This window comes from Quercus lobata, chromosome 10 (genome assembly GCF_001633185.2).
Source record: "Quercus lobata isolate SW786 chromosome 10, ValleyOak3.0 Primary Assembly, whole genome shotgun sequence".
Classification (NCBI taxonomy): domain Eukaryota; kingdom Viridiplantae; phylum Streptophyta; class Magnoliopsida; order Fagales; family Fagaceae; genus Quercus; species Quercus lobata.
In genome coordinates, this window is record NC_044913.1 from 56,992,274 (window position 1) to 57,006,345 (window position 14,072).

A 14,072-nucleotide genomic window follows, 5' to 3' on the forward strand; every position below is an offset into this window, starting at 1 on the left:
TCTGCGACGACGGGCAAGCAACGGCGGCGAGAAAGCGACGAGCGGCGACGATGACGGGCGAGCGAGCGACGACGACTAAACGAGGACGACGAGCGACGGAGGTCACGGAGCGAGCTGTGCCTGCGAGCAGAGGCGGCGCCACCGTGGGTTTGGTCTGCTCTGGGTTTGGGGTTTGGTTTGCTCTGTATTTGGTTTCTTTTTTGCTCTGTATTTGGTTTCTTTTTTTTTTTTTGATAAACACCTCTGTATTGTAGTGTTGGGTAATGGGGTTTGGTTTGCTTTTGCTTTGTATAGAGTATAGACTGTATTGATCTCTGCCAACGACGTGACCGCGGTTTGATTTCTGATTTGCTCTGTAATTTTTTTTTTTTTTGGGTGAGAATCCATGGGTTTGTTACCTCCGTATTACGTTGGGCTTTCCGAGCTTGCCGTGGGCTTGGCTTGCCGTGGGCAGTGGGCTTAGCTCTGTTACCAATTTTTTTTTTTTTTTTTTTTTTTTTTTTTTTTTTTTTTTCAGATTTTAGTTCAAATTTTTTTTTGGGTTTTTTTTTTTTTTTTTCTTTTTTGGCTTGAAAGTAGAATAGATAATTTTTTATTATTATTTAATTTGAGGGTATTCCTAATTTTGTGATTGAGGGTGTTCCTAATTTTGGATTGAGGGTGTTCCTAACATGGATTAAATATAAATTTTTTTTTTTAATTTTTTTCAGGTCAGGGTGTTCCTGGGAACACCCTGACCTATACGTGGCGCTGCCACTGGAGAAGAGCTCGTGAAGCTTTGGCTGCGGAGGCTTGAAGATGTTGCTTATGATGCGGATGACGTGCTAGATGAGCTTGCTTATGAGATTCTCCGGCGAAAGGTAGAGATCCAAAACCAAATGAAGAGAAATGTATGCTTCTTCTTTTCATTATCAAACCCCATTGCATTCCGTATGAAGATGGTCAGGAAAGTTAAGACTATTAATGAATCGCTAAAGAGAATTAATGATGAAGCAAATGGATTTATACTTATTAGAGCCGAATCAATAAATGCTAATCTTGATACTATACTAAACAGATAGACAAATTTCTTTGTTGATAATTCTGAAGTTGTTGGAAGGAAAAATCGTGTTTCAAAAATAGTGAAGTTAGTGACTAGTGCAACTAGTCAAAAACTAGAGTCATTCCTATAGTAGGAATGGCGGGTTTGGGAAAAACAACTTTAGCAAAATTAGTGTACAATGATGCGCAAGTAAATATTCATTTTAATAAGAAAATATGGGTATGTGTCTCCAATAGTTTTGATGAAAAACGGATTCTAGAATGCCTCTTAATTAAGAGGCATTCTAGAATCACTTACAAGTAACTCAAGTCCATTAGAAACAAACAATGCAATACTTGTAAAACTTCAAAAAGAGTTGGAGAGAGGAAGATATCTTCTAGTCCTTGATGATGTATGGAATGAAGAATCAATTAAATGGGATACTTTAAGTAGTTGTTTGTTGGGAATTAATTCAAATATGGGGAACAACATTACAGTAATGACCCGTAGTGACAAGGTGGCAGCAATCATGGAGACGCTTCCTCAATGTCACTTGGAAAAACTTCTAGATGATGAATGTTGGTCCATAATCAAGAAAAAAGTATGTCTTCAAGAAAGAGTTTCACTAGCTCTAGATTTGGAGAAAATTGAAAGGGATATTGCCAAAAAATGTGGAGGGGTCCCATTAGCTACAAAAGTCTTAGGAGGGATGATGTGTCATAAAAAAGAGAAAAGTGAATGGTTAGTAATTCAAAACATTGAAATTTGGACTAGCAATGAAATGCTACCAATATTAAAATTGAGCTTCGATAATCTTCCATCACCATCTATTAAACAATGCTTTGCATATTGTTCAATTTTTCCTAAAAATTATGAGATTAATAAGGAAGAATTAATTCAGCTTTGGATGGCTAAAGGGTTTTTTCAACCATCTCAAGGAAGTAATTTGGTGATGGAGGATATTGGTAACAACCATTTTAATATCTCGTTAACAAATTCCTTATTCCAGGATGTGGAAAAGGATGTATGTGATAATATTAAGAGTTGTAAGATGCATGATTTGGCACATGATCTTGCCCTCTCAATTACAAAATTTGAACTTTGATTTTGAAGGAGGATTCACAAGATAATATCAATCATGTACAGCATTTATTAATCCAATATGATGGGGAAACGGTACCAAAAATTCCACTGTCAAATGACTGTGTTTAGAGATTGCACACACTTGTTTCAAAAAATGCTATGCGTGGAAATATATTATCAGATTTTCAATGTTTGCGTGTTCTAAAATTATCTGGGTATTGGATAAAAGAGTTATCAGATTCAATTGGTTGCTTGGTACACTTGAGGCTTCTTGACATCTCATGGACTAAGATCAAAGAATTACCAAAGTCCACCACCAAGCTCTACAATCTACAAACTTTAAGACTTGAAGGGCGCTATGATCTTGAAAAGCTTCCAGAAGATTTAAAAAAATTGGTTAACTTGAGACATATTTATCTTGATTTTAATGTTTACATTCAACGACCACCGAAATATATGGGGCAGTGTACTTGTCTGCAAACCTATAAATTTTTCAAAGTTGATAAAGACCCTGGTCATCGAATAGTAGAGTTGGCCCAGTTGGGACGCTTGAATCAACTTAGTGGAGAATTAAACATCTACAATATAGAGAATGTCAGAGTTGAAGAAGAAGCTAATAGTGCAAATTTAGCCGAAAGAGCCAAAATAAACCAGTTAGGATTTCACTGGAGTTACAATTCACGCAGAGAAGTCAACCACCGTAACGAAGAAGAAGTGTTGGAAGGTCTCCATCCTCATCAAAATTGGAAATCCTTAAAAATTGATGGCTTTGGTGGAAAGAAATTCCTGTCATGGATGTTGACAAGTGATGCCATGGATGCTTCGTAGCCTTTGGGCAATTTGATTGAGATAAATTTAAGTAATTGTGATGGAGTTGATTCTTACAGCAGTAATGTATCGTTCCTGACATTAAGAAGACTCACTTTTAGGGAAATGCCCAACCTAGTGGAGTGGAAGGATGCACTGGAGGTGACATCAACGAGTGTGATGTTTCCATGCCTTGAGGAGTTGACCATTGCAGAGTGTCCACAACAGAGGAGTGACCCATGTCATTTTCCGTCTCTGCAGAAATAAGGATTTCTAAAATCTACCACACTGCATTGGAAATGATTTGCAGCAATCTTACCAAACTCACGTCCGTCCATATTTATGGGGTGCCAGAACTTGCTTTTGTGCCCGAGCAGCTTTTCTATACCTCTCTTCAATCACTCCAAATAAGCAATGGTGGGAAACTGGGTTCTATAAAACTTTTCGTGCCCGAGTTAAGAATACATGGTTGTCCAGAACAGAAGTGTTTTCAACGTATACAAGCTATCGCGCCCCATCTTCGATGCTTGATAATATATGATTATGGTTCTGAAGTTCTACCCAGTTGGCTACAATTATTAACGTCTCTTGCCGAATTACTGATCCACCATTGTGATAATCTCAAAACAATTCCAGATATAGGAGAGTTGTGCTCTCTTACCTATTTAGAAATTTCACTTTGCAGCAAGTTGACGTGTCTGCCAGAGAGGTCATTAAAACGTTTGAAGGAATTGAAAATATCTCATTGTCTTGAACTGAAGTGTTTTTCCGCGCCTCTTCTTCAAAGCTTGACGATAAGCTTGTGTGGTGTTGAAGTTCTACCCAGTGGGCTACAATTATGTACGTCATTGATGACTAATAATTGTCCTAATCTGAAATCACTTCCAGATCTACAAGAATTCCATTCTCTTGTCCAATTACTGATCTTACGTTGTGACAATCTCGAATCAATTCCAGATCTAGGAGAGTTGTGCTCTCTTACCGATTTAAAGATTTTAGATTGCAGCAACATCACGCGTCTGCCAGAGGGATCATTCAAATGTTTGAAGAAGTTGTATATAGGTGGGTATGTGAGAGCTGAATGCTTTCTCCAGTCTCAATTTCGTCCAACACTCTCATACGACGCTCGAATTTCTACATTTGAAAGGGTGGGTTAAACTCAACTCTCTTCCAGATGAAATTCAACACTTCACTGCTCTTAAAGAGCTGTTGATAGTATAATCAAGAGTTTGCGATGCATCACCAAATTAGAGAAGCCACTTAATTTTCAGCATCACAGAAAAATGGCCCAACATTGCCCGTATTCCAATTATACAGAAGTAATGTGGTAATTCTGATCTCCTTCTCTTCTTTTTTAGTAAACCATTTTTTTTTAAGGAACCAAATATAAAATGGTTCGCTTGTAGGTTATTCCGTAGTGTAATGCACCTGGGGAAAGAACTGAAATGCTTTAATGCACGAAATGAGTTCAGGTACTTCAATTTCTCTCTTTCCCAAGGAATTTTCTTTTTTCTTTTCCAACATAACAGGATGCTGTAGAGTTGTAGTTCACATACATTCACAGTCTTAGCATTGTATTATGCAATTATCAGGTCCAATGGGAGCATTACTTTGTACCATCATACTTCTAATCTATTGCTATTCCTTAGTAGCTCAATGGTACAGTGGTCAGCCGTTAACTGATTGGTTGTAGCTTGTAGGTTTGAATCCTACTTGGGGAGATTGATTCATTTGCTTTGCCCGCTATTGATAGGTAACCTGCTCCTGTGTCTTTGTTTCTACTGCATTGTATACCAACAACACACATAATATCTAGTCTTTAAAATCAAGATTTATATCACCTGCCACGATTAAAAAAAATTGTGAGAGAAAAAGAAAGCTGAAGAAAATGGGTGATCTTTTTAGTGAAAATTATGTCATATTGATTAATAGACATTTATTTACTAAAGGCAAACACGGATAACAAAGACAACATCTTTCTAGCTAAACTTGTGAAAGCAGCAAGTGTAGGATATATATATATATATATATATATATATATATATATATATATATCCATGGGTGCTACTCTAAATTTTCTATTCTTCTTGTAGTGACCTGAGCTATAGATTTCAAATTGGCCAAACTTTGACACCTAATAATATTCTTAGTTGAAGGTATCATATTTTGAAGGGCTGAATTTTAGGGAACAAGATTGCTAATTTCTGGAGCAAATTATGGAAGAAGTGCAATCCATGCCAATAGAGATGCTCTCTGTTGTTAGCTAAGTGGAATGTCTGCCAAAGTGGTTGTAAATTTGTTAGAATTTACCACCATCTGATGCTCACTTTACAAGAAAAGCTGAATATTTCGTATTGTTTGCTGCCAGCGTGATTAAATAGCGGACATGGACATTCCAAGAATCATGCTATGCCATCCACCCATCTCCTATGTACTTAGCCATGGATCTTTTCTAATAAACTGAATTCCAGTATGTCATCCACTCATTGAATCTTTTTTTTTTTTTTTAAGGTTATGGTTGTCTAACCTAGAGAACTTTTTTTTTCATCAACATCTGAAATTTTCTGCACTCTAAGGTATATATCTGGTGAAAAGCCATCTTACAACTTACATGTTGATTGATTGCCAAAATAATTCCCAAATAATTTATTCTTCATATCTCTCTAGCTTCAATTAATGACTTTTTTGTTCTATTCTTCTTGTAAGCTTTGCCTTGACAAAAAGGCCAATTGGTTTGGATGCTCAAATTCATGAGCATGTTGGAAGAACAGATCTTAATAGTAAGCAAAAAAGGTAATGGACATATTTAACTTTTATTGGCTATTATTCAAAAATTATCACTTGGATTAGAATTTCGTTTTGTTACTCAAAAATGATTTGAAAGTTTTACACATTAAGTTATGTATGAGTATGGATATAATAACAGTGAATGGCCACTCTGCCAAAAGATTTTGATAACTCCCCTAACCAGTTAGAAGGGGGCAAGATCCATGACATACTCCGACAGTGTGGTAGAATGGCATATTCTTGTTTCAGTTGGGCCATTACAATTACAATGAACTTGCCACTTGAGAAGCTATACATATTCACAAGTATGGTGGATTCTTGTAAGTTTTTTGAATTTCTGCATCTTGGTAAGCTATGTTTCTTGTGAATAAGTTGGTTAGATTCCTTGAAATTGATTGTGGAGAATGCTAACCAAAATTAGCTATACAGATTCCTACAGTTCACCCACCTATCAAATCTTATTTTGTTATCATGGCCTCACCTAGAGCCCTTTGTTCCAGTGACTTCAACACTTTAATGCCTGCTAAGGTGAGAATCTGATGATTGGCCATTTTTTTCACACTTGATTTATTGTCAAAATTGTTTCACAGAAAGTCACTTCTACATGCTAGCTTCAGTTAATGGATTTTTACATGTCTGTTACAGCCTTCTCTTCTTATCAATCTTGTTGTCTTGACTATGAGGCCAACCCATTTGGGTGCTCCAATTCATACAAAAGTTTGAAGGATACTAGTCTACAGTGAATGGATAAGGTAATGAACGTATGTCTCTATAAGTTGACTTTTATTTGCAATTATTCAATTAGTACCATTTGGTTTTGAAATCAATTGTATCTCAGAAATATGAGTTAAAAACTTGTATTAATTAAGTCAGCCATGACAAAAATATCTTACTGTGCTATTATATAATTTTAATAACCACCTGTATACTTCCTATATACTTTGGGTGATTCTATTATGGTCTCAATAAAGTTTATTACTTATTTAAAAAAAAAAAAGGTTGTTGTTCCTACACTAAAAACCTTATTGTCAATGATTAGTTGAAGCAAGATACAGCATGTAGTTTTTCTGGAAAAAGATACAATATACATGTGTGAAAGCTATATCTGAATTGCTTACATAGACTAATTTTGCAGTCTACCCAAAAAGTAGCAGTGATAATTACTAATTGCGAATCAAAGCTGAACAACTTTATGCCTGGCCAATATATTGCGCATTAAGCTTTACTATTACTAACTCTGTTACTTTATCTTGTAGCCTAAACAACCCAGTAGCAAATTTAATTTTATGTCCGATATCAACTTCGCACAATTTTCAGTAAGCCATATTACATTTGATAATACTAGCTTCACATAATTGAGTTTCATGTCAGTTACAGTCTTCTCTTTTCATCAGTCTTGCTGTCTTAACTACGAGGCCATGCTGCTTGGGCAATCTAGTTCATTCAAAAGTTCTAAAAAAGACTAGCCTACACTGCGTGGGTAAGGCAATGACCATATCTCTGTAATTTGACTCTTATTTGCAATTATTCAATTAGTACCATTAGGTTTAGAATTAATTGTATTACTCAGAAATATCACTTATAATTTCCATCAATGAAGTTAGCCATGAATAAAATATCTTACTGTGTTTTAATCCAATTTCAATTGTAGCTTTTACACTAAAAGCCTTGCTGTCAGTGATAAGTTGAAACAAGTTACAGTATGCAGTTTTCCTTTTTTTTTTGATAAGTCAGTATGCAGTTTTCTTGGAAAAAGATAGAACATTCAAGTATGAATGCTAAATCTAAAATGTCTTACTTTACTAATTTTGCCGCCTACCCCAAAATGAAGCAGAGATAGCTGCTGATTTCTAAACAAGGCCGAACAACTTTATGCCTTGTCAACATTTTGAGCTTTAAGCTTTGTTATTGATAACTGTGTTACTTTATCTTGTAACCCAAAACACCCACTAGTGCATTTTATTATATTCTTCCCGTGGTTAAATTTATGTTGAGTATTTGTTTATACAGGTCCCGAAGTTTTCTGATTTGCTACAATCTCAATTAAATTTAAACTTCACCTGTCGAAAGCTGATGTCACTTGCTGATACTCACTCCTTGGTGCCATTCTGCTCTTCAATTCGTTGGGCTGATATCTTGGAAAACATCAAAAGATAATGGCAATTGCATCTGAATGTGAAGTGTGGTGGTCAGTAGAGAAATCGTTGCTGCATGTATATAAGACTTCAATCTGGAAAATAGGTGACCTCATCTGCTGCAACAATAGAACGAGTTCTCTAAGACTTGACTTAGATACTAGAGGTATGCCTTCTGTCATTGTTACAGCTTTTACATAGTCATATTTTACTTGTAAAAGAATAACTAGAGTTATTTAATGTCTTCTCCTTTGTCATTCGGTTTAACCATTGACATTGTAGAACATAAAGAAATGTCTTTTTGTGTGTTTTTGTGTACCTTGTGATGTTATTGTTGTGATAGAAGAAGCTCTAACACCGATTTGGTTGGCTTGGTTGGCAGCCTCGTATATGTAGTAGCACACACTCGGCCCAACATTTCTCAAGCTGTCAATGTGGAACCTAGTCGTTATATGCAAGTTAGGTAAAGGTCATTGACAAGTTGATTTTGGGAATGCTGATTTGGGTTTGAAGTTTGAGAGATATGAATCTGTTGGAAGATAGCTAGATATGTTGATTCAGACTATGTTGGAGACCTACGGTGAGTTGGAGGTCGATACTGCAGTCAACTATTGCATTGTCAACCTGTGAAGTTGAATACATGCCTATGATTGAAGCAATCAAGGAGGTTATTTGGCCACACGGTTTGATTAAAGACTTTGGAATCAGCAGGAGCATGATCTTGAAATTCAACATTACTAGGAGTTCTATTTGACTTTTTGACAACTTTTATATATATGTTGCTTTAGCTAAAGAGAGGGCTGCAGTGCTGTGCCACGATTAGAAATTAGAAAAAGTTATCTTTAGTTGAAGCCTCAAACTTTGTATTTTTGAGAGAGTTTTTAGGGTGTATTTGGGATTTGGGTTTTGTGAAAGTGATTTTGTTCGTCTTTTGTAATCTCCATATTTGATTAGTGAAATTTTCTCCACACCATCACCCATGAATGTAGACTATTGCTGAACCATGTAAATCCTTGTTGTTTTTGTTAATGTCTATTTTTCTTCTTGGTTTTTTCATTTCTATATTTGTTTGGAGATCTTTCTGATATCCAAACTAGTTTTCAAAATTAATCTTGTAGGGGGGTGCTATCCAAAGGACTTTTCCCACAATGATTATTTGCAAAATAATTTATTATCAATCATCACCATTCTCACAATCAAGATTTATCTTACAGTCTAATATGGGTTATTTTTCAGTATTCCCTACCTTTATATTCAAGAGCTTATAAGTTTTAGTTTTTTGTTTGATCCTTATGCCACCATATGTAGGCATTGAAATATATTTCAGACCTACAGCCAATGCAAGGGATATATATCAGGCTTCAAAGACCTATGTTAACCTCGAAGGTGGCTGCTTTGTTCTAAATACAAACCAATTCTTCATGGGAAGGGAAGACTATTTGCAGTCACTAGAAATGTATTTTGTATTTCAATTATAAACTAATCATTGTTTAGATCCCATCATTCTGTTTTGAAAGACGTGGTCCATCAATTGCTCAAGGTTTGAACTAGGTAGGATCACATAGAAGGATACATCCTTTATGCTCTTGATAACATCATACATGCATGATGGAGGTAGTATTATCATATCACCATCCAGCCGGATCCATTCTGGTGGACCTAATTATCAAGGGGAGTCCATCTCAGCTTATTAAGGTAAGAATTTATACTTGCATGGTTGTTAACATTTGGGAATTGGCCAAATTTGAAAAGTATAGGCATCTTTTCATGAAAGATGGATTGATCCACAATGTCTCTTAAAACTAAAACTATCTTGTTCACTCTTTGATGTTCCAAATCTTTAAGAGAATTATTCAAGCAAAGTTAGATTATAGTGGGCATTGGGGATCAAGTGGGAATAAACTTTGTCAAGCAGACTCCAGATCCAATTTTGTCTGTAATGGTGAATTAGCTGTGTAGAAAAATTGAGTTATGGAATTGACTTTTCCTAGTCCTCTTACCAAGCAGCAAATGTAGGTTTTGTATTTATATTTTCTAAAGTTTAGAGGATGTATAAAGGTTGGATAGTGGCCACAATTTTTCAAAAACGTTGTGGAAATCAAACCTTGCTTATTGAAAAAAATATTTTAATAAAAAAAAAAAATCAAGCATTGTGTATATATAATTGCTTCTTGGAAAAATTTTGATGTTCAAGAGTATGACCAAGCAGATAGATTAGCTTGTACAGTTTATGAATATGTTAGTTCTGAGATTTTTGAAATTATGGTGATGAACTTAAATATGTAGACAAAATGATACGAATTTTTTCAACAGACTAGTAAAATGAAATTAAACATGTAGTCGTTGATCTTATCTTTTTACTGATCACACAAGAGGAAAATATGGAAAGTACCAAACAAGATCTTTAACTTTTTTTTGGGATGAGAATATAGTTAGGCCCTTAGTATTCAGGTAAATGTGTGTTTAAACTTCAAAGCATGACCATCCTATCATTTAATTAGTGACTAGCACGACACCCTTGGAGTTGCCAAGGATTTTCTACAAAAATCCCCCTCAATTTAAGGTTTTGATTGGACTAAGGGAACGTGGGAGGTGATCATAGAACCGAGATGAATTCACCATTCTCAGATGCCGAAATACATAATGTAGCAAAAATATTTCAAAATGGAACATAATCTTTCAAACATTGCCAATAAAGATACCAAAATTCAACTTGGGAACTACAGTAGAGATACAACCTTTTCAAAGTCTTTGAAGGTCCTTAAAGAGCCAACTGTTGGCTGAAAAGCAGTCACTAGGGTGCAAGTTCATTAGGTTTGATTCTCAAATCTCCCCCAAATAAATCTGTTTATCATTACTGCAAGATCCAACAACAGGTTCACTGGGATGGAAAACACACTCAGTGACTGAACCAGTGTGGCCAGGGAGCTTATACAAGATGTGTCTGGAAGTAGTATCCCAAATGTAAACCATCCGATCTGAACTCCTGGCAATGACTTTGCTTCCATCAGGTGACCAACTACACTTCAACAAGTTCTTTTCAAAGTTGTGTTGGTGCCCTTCCATTACCTTCACACACCGATTTTGTGGTGCATATGGACGCATATCCCATATGTAGAGTTTGCAACCCATACCATTTGTAAGAAGATATGAGCCATCACTGATAAAACATCCAGATTTTCAGAATATGAGTACAATTTCCGAGCTATGTAGGGGATTAAAAATTTCAGGAAAGTCTAAAATCTATTTTTTGATTGATAGACTTATTCGTCTTGTGTTGACCCTTCCAGTTTCTACAGCAACTACAGAACGAGCTTTCTCAACTATGAAGTTGTTAAAAACAAGACTTCGCAATAGAATGGAGGATGAGATTTTGGCAGATAATATGATAGTTTACATAGAGAAGGAAATTGCAGGGAATTTCACTATAAAGATGATAATGGATGAATTTTATTCCATGAAAAATCGTCATCAGGCATGATTTGATCTGATAGATGACCCGACCTAACCCGAATAATGGGAGATTTACTGAGGCTTAGTCCATGGAGCAGAGGCTTGGGCCGACAAAAAATTTTTGGCCCGTTTTGTAGCCCATTATGAATCCTGTGCGCAGGATATAAAAGCCGTTTTTTTGGTGATTAGGGTTTTATCTTGTTGTTGTTTTTGAGAAAGAAAAACACTGTAGCCGCACATTGTAATTTTCTTTGATAATAGTGAAATCTTTGCAACTCTGTGGACGTAGGCAAATTGCCGAACCATGTAAATACTGTCTTGTGCATGTGATTGTTTTTCTTTTGGCGTTTTGTTTTTTCTATTTTTTTGTTTCTCACAGGTTTGGAATTTCGGTTGAATTCCCAACATGTTCAAGTATATAATGATATATGAAAATTGATAATTTTGTATCCAATAAACTTAAGAATTATATTTAGTATATCTCTGTTACAACCCGGCCCCCCCAAGTATGTATTCCTGGCTACGCCCCTGGCCATCAAGACTCAACTGCATGCCTGTTATCATATCTTGATGGCCTTGAAGTGTCATTGTAACTTCACCTTTGTGCTAGTCCCAAACCTTTAGTTCATTGTCCATACCGCCTGTGAAGATCTTATTAGATGCATCCGAGAAACTGATTGCTATGATTTGGTATTTATCTGGAAATGTCTGAATGGCACCTCTCTGACACATATCCAACAGTTTGGCAGTTCCATCATCAAATCCACTGACAACAAGTGGTGGCCCTCTCCTAGAAGGACAACATGAATTCACAAATGAGGATTGTTCTGCCATTTTCTTGATTTGTTTTCCTGTTTCAACATTCCCTGCCCCGCATATTCTATGTGATGCTTGGGTCTTGTCCATTTAGTTTTAGCATTTTTTTTTTTTTTTTGATTGGTGAGTCTTGATAAAAATTCGGATTATGTGCTATGATAAATAATTGCACTATATTTTTTTTCATGAATCTCTTGCATCCCACTGGTTTGTGACTAGTTTAAATTTTAAAAATATAATTAATATGAAAGTTCAGTTAGATAAATATAAATTTCAATAAAAATTTTACAATACTTTAGAACACTGATTATGAATTTTCGGAAGAATTTTATAATAAATGATTTTTTTTAGGTTATTTGAAAAATATAAAGTGGTAATATTAATATCAATATTTTCCCCCTTAAAAGTATTGTATGATTTCATTCTCCACATTTAATAAATTTATCACTAGCTATTCATAAATCTAACCGTGCACTTTAAAAATATTTGAATTAGGTAAGATTTAAGTGATGCTAGACCTTTTTTCATTTAGTTATAGCATTTGATTGGTGAGTCTAGAGAACAATTCAAATTATGTGCAAATGATTGTACTATTGTTTTCTTGAATTCCATGTAATGCACGGATTTACTACTATTTTATAATATCATTAAGATGGAAGTTCAACAAAGTATTAAACTAATTTTACTATAATTTTGTATTAAGTGTTGAAGGTAGACTTCAATTCTATTCTAAATTTATGCTGAGTTTCTCTTCAATCTAAAACTATTTTAAGTCCATTTATAAGTACATCAAACCCATTTAAGATTATTTCCAACTCATTTGAAACTAATTTAAATTCTTTTTCCAAAACTTATAGTTAACACAAATATAAATTTTAGAGATGGGTTCAAGTTACACCTGGTGTAACTTCACAAGAATTACACCTTTTATGGACCATTGATTACTATTAGATCTAAGGGTCAAAAAACACTCATAATAATGTCATTATTACTCCCTAGAAATTAGTGATTTAGGCATTAACTCTTATTATTAAAAAAAAAAAAAAAAAAAAAAAAAAACCCACAGCATTAACTCTATTTTTTTCTTCCATATCATCGTCTTGTTGGTATAAATATTGTTACCCTTTCTCTATAACATCCTATGCTTGAGTTCACATCATATATTTGCTCATATTGTGTTCGTCATTTTCACCGTCTTTTTGCACTTGTGACTGTCCATTTTCATTTGCATGTGGCCATAAGTATTGCATCACTTTGAACTCTGTGAGTAATCGTTGTTTTTGCAGTTTAAGGGATCAGAAAAAGATATTCAATATCATTGAATCAAAATTTCCTTTGAATCAAAATTTCGCTGTAGTTAGTTTCTGTGTTGTCATCCTCTCATTTTATTTTTTCTAGTTCCCACGTTGCTTCTTATAGCTAAAAAAAAAAAAAAAAAAAAAAAAAAAAACAAAGGGGTTTCATCTTACTTCCTTTGCGAGTTGTCATTTCCTCAGTTTGCTTTCTTTAATTATTTTTCTTCGTAGCTTTATTGATCTCCCCCAACCCCACAAAAAAAAAAAAAAAAAAAAAAAAAAAAAAAACCTAGATGCTTCCAACTTTTCACTTCGAAGGTTTACTCACATTGCTAAGTCAAGAGTGCAGAAAAACTGAAAAACTTCTTGAAACGTGAAGGAGAAAGGTGAAAAACTTCTTGCCCTACCACATGAGACACGGTTATATATCACCTTCCAATAAGGCCCCATAGATGTGTACAAGTTGATATTTCCCCTCTTCTAGTAATAGTTGCTTGCTGCAAGTCTTTCACATCACAATTCTGCTATTGTTTCCAAATACTTGAGGCTTAATTCTGACTTATCAGAGCACCAAACAAAAGATGCATGAGACTATCTTTATTCAAAGTGTTGCTAAGGAAATACTAAGCAAGCTAATTCCACTTGTTACGCAGCAGATTAGCCTTGCTTGGGGTT

At 35.0% G+C, this 14,072-nt stretch overlaps 1 long non-coding RNA gene and 1 pseudogene across 3 annotated transcripts; one reads left to right on the forward strand and one right to left on the reverse strand.

The window, feature by feature from the left end:
• Positions 1–4,994: 4,994 nt before the first annotated feature.
• LOC115963432 lies at positions 4,995–8,839 on the forward strand. 3 transcript variants are annotated; one of them, XR_004085831.1, is made up of 5 exons: positions 4,995–5,381; positions 5,618–6,226; positions 6,344–6,450; positions 7,709–7,999; positions 8,216–8,839. It is a non-coding gene; the product is annotated as an uncharacterized LOC115963432 (long non-coding RNA). The 3 variants fall into 3 exon arrangements; XR_004085830.1 differs by lacking the exon at positions 4,995–5,381 and having other exon boundaries at positions 5,513–6,045; positions 6,128–6,226; XR_004085829.1 differs by lacking the exon at positions 4,995–5,381 and having other exon boundaries at positions 5,513–6,226.
• A 1,687-nt stretch (positions 8,840–10,526) lies between these two features.
• On the reverse strand, positions 10,527–12,192 carry LOC115965045 (annotated as a pseudogene).
• Positions 12,193–14,072: the final 1,880 nt, after the last annotated feature.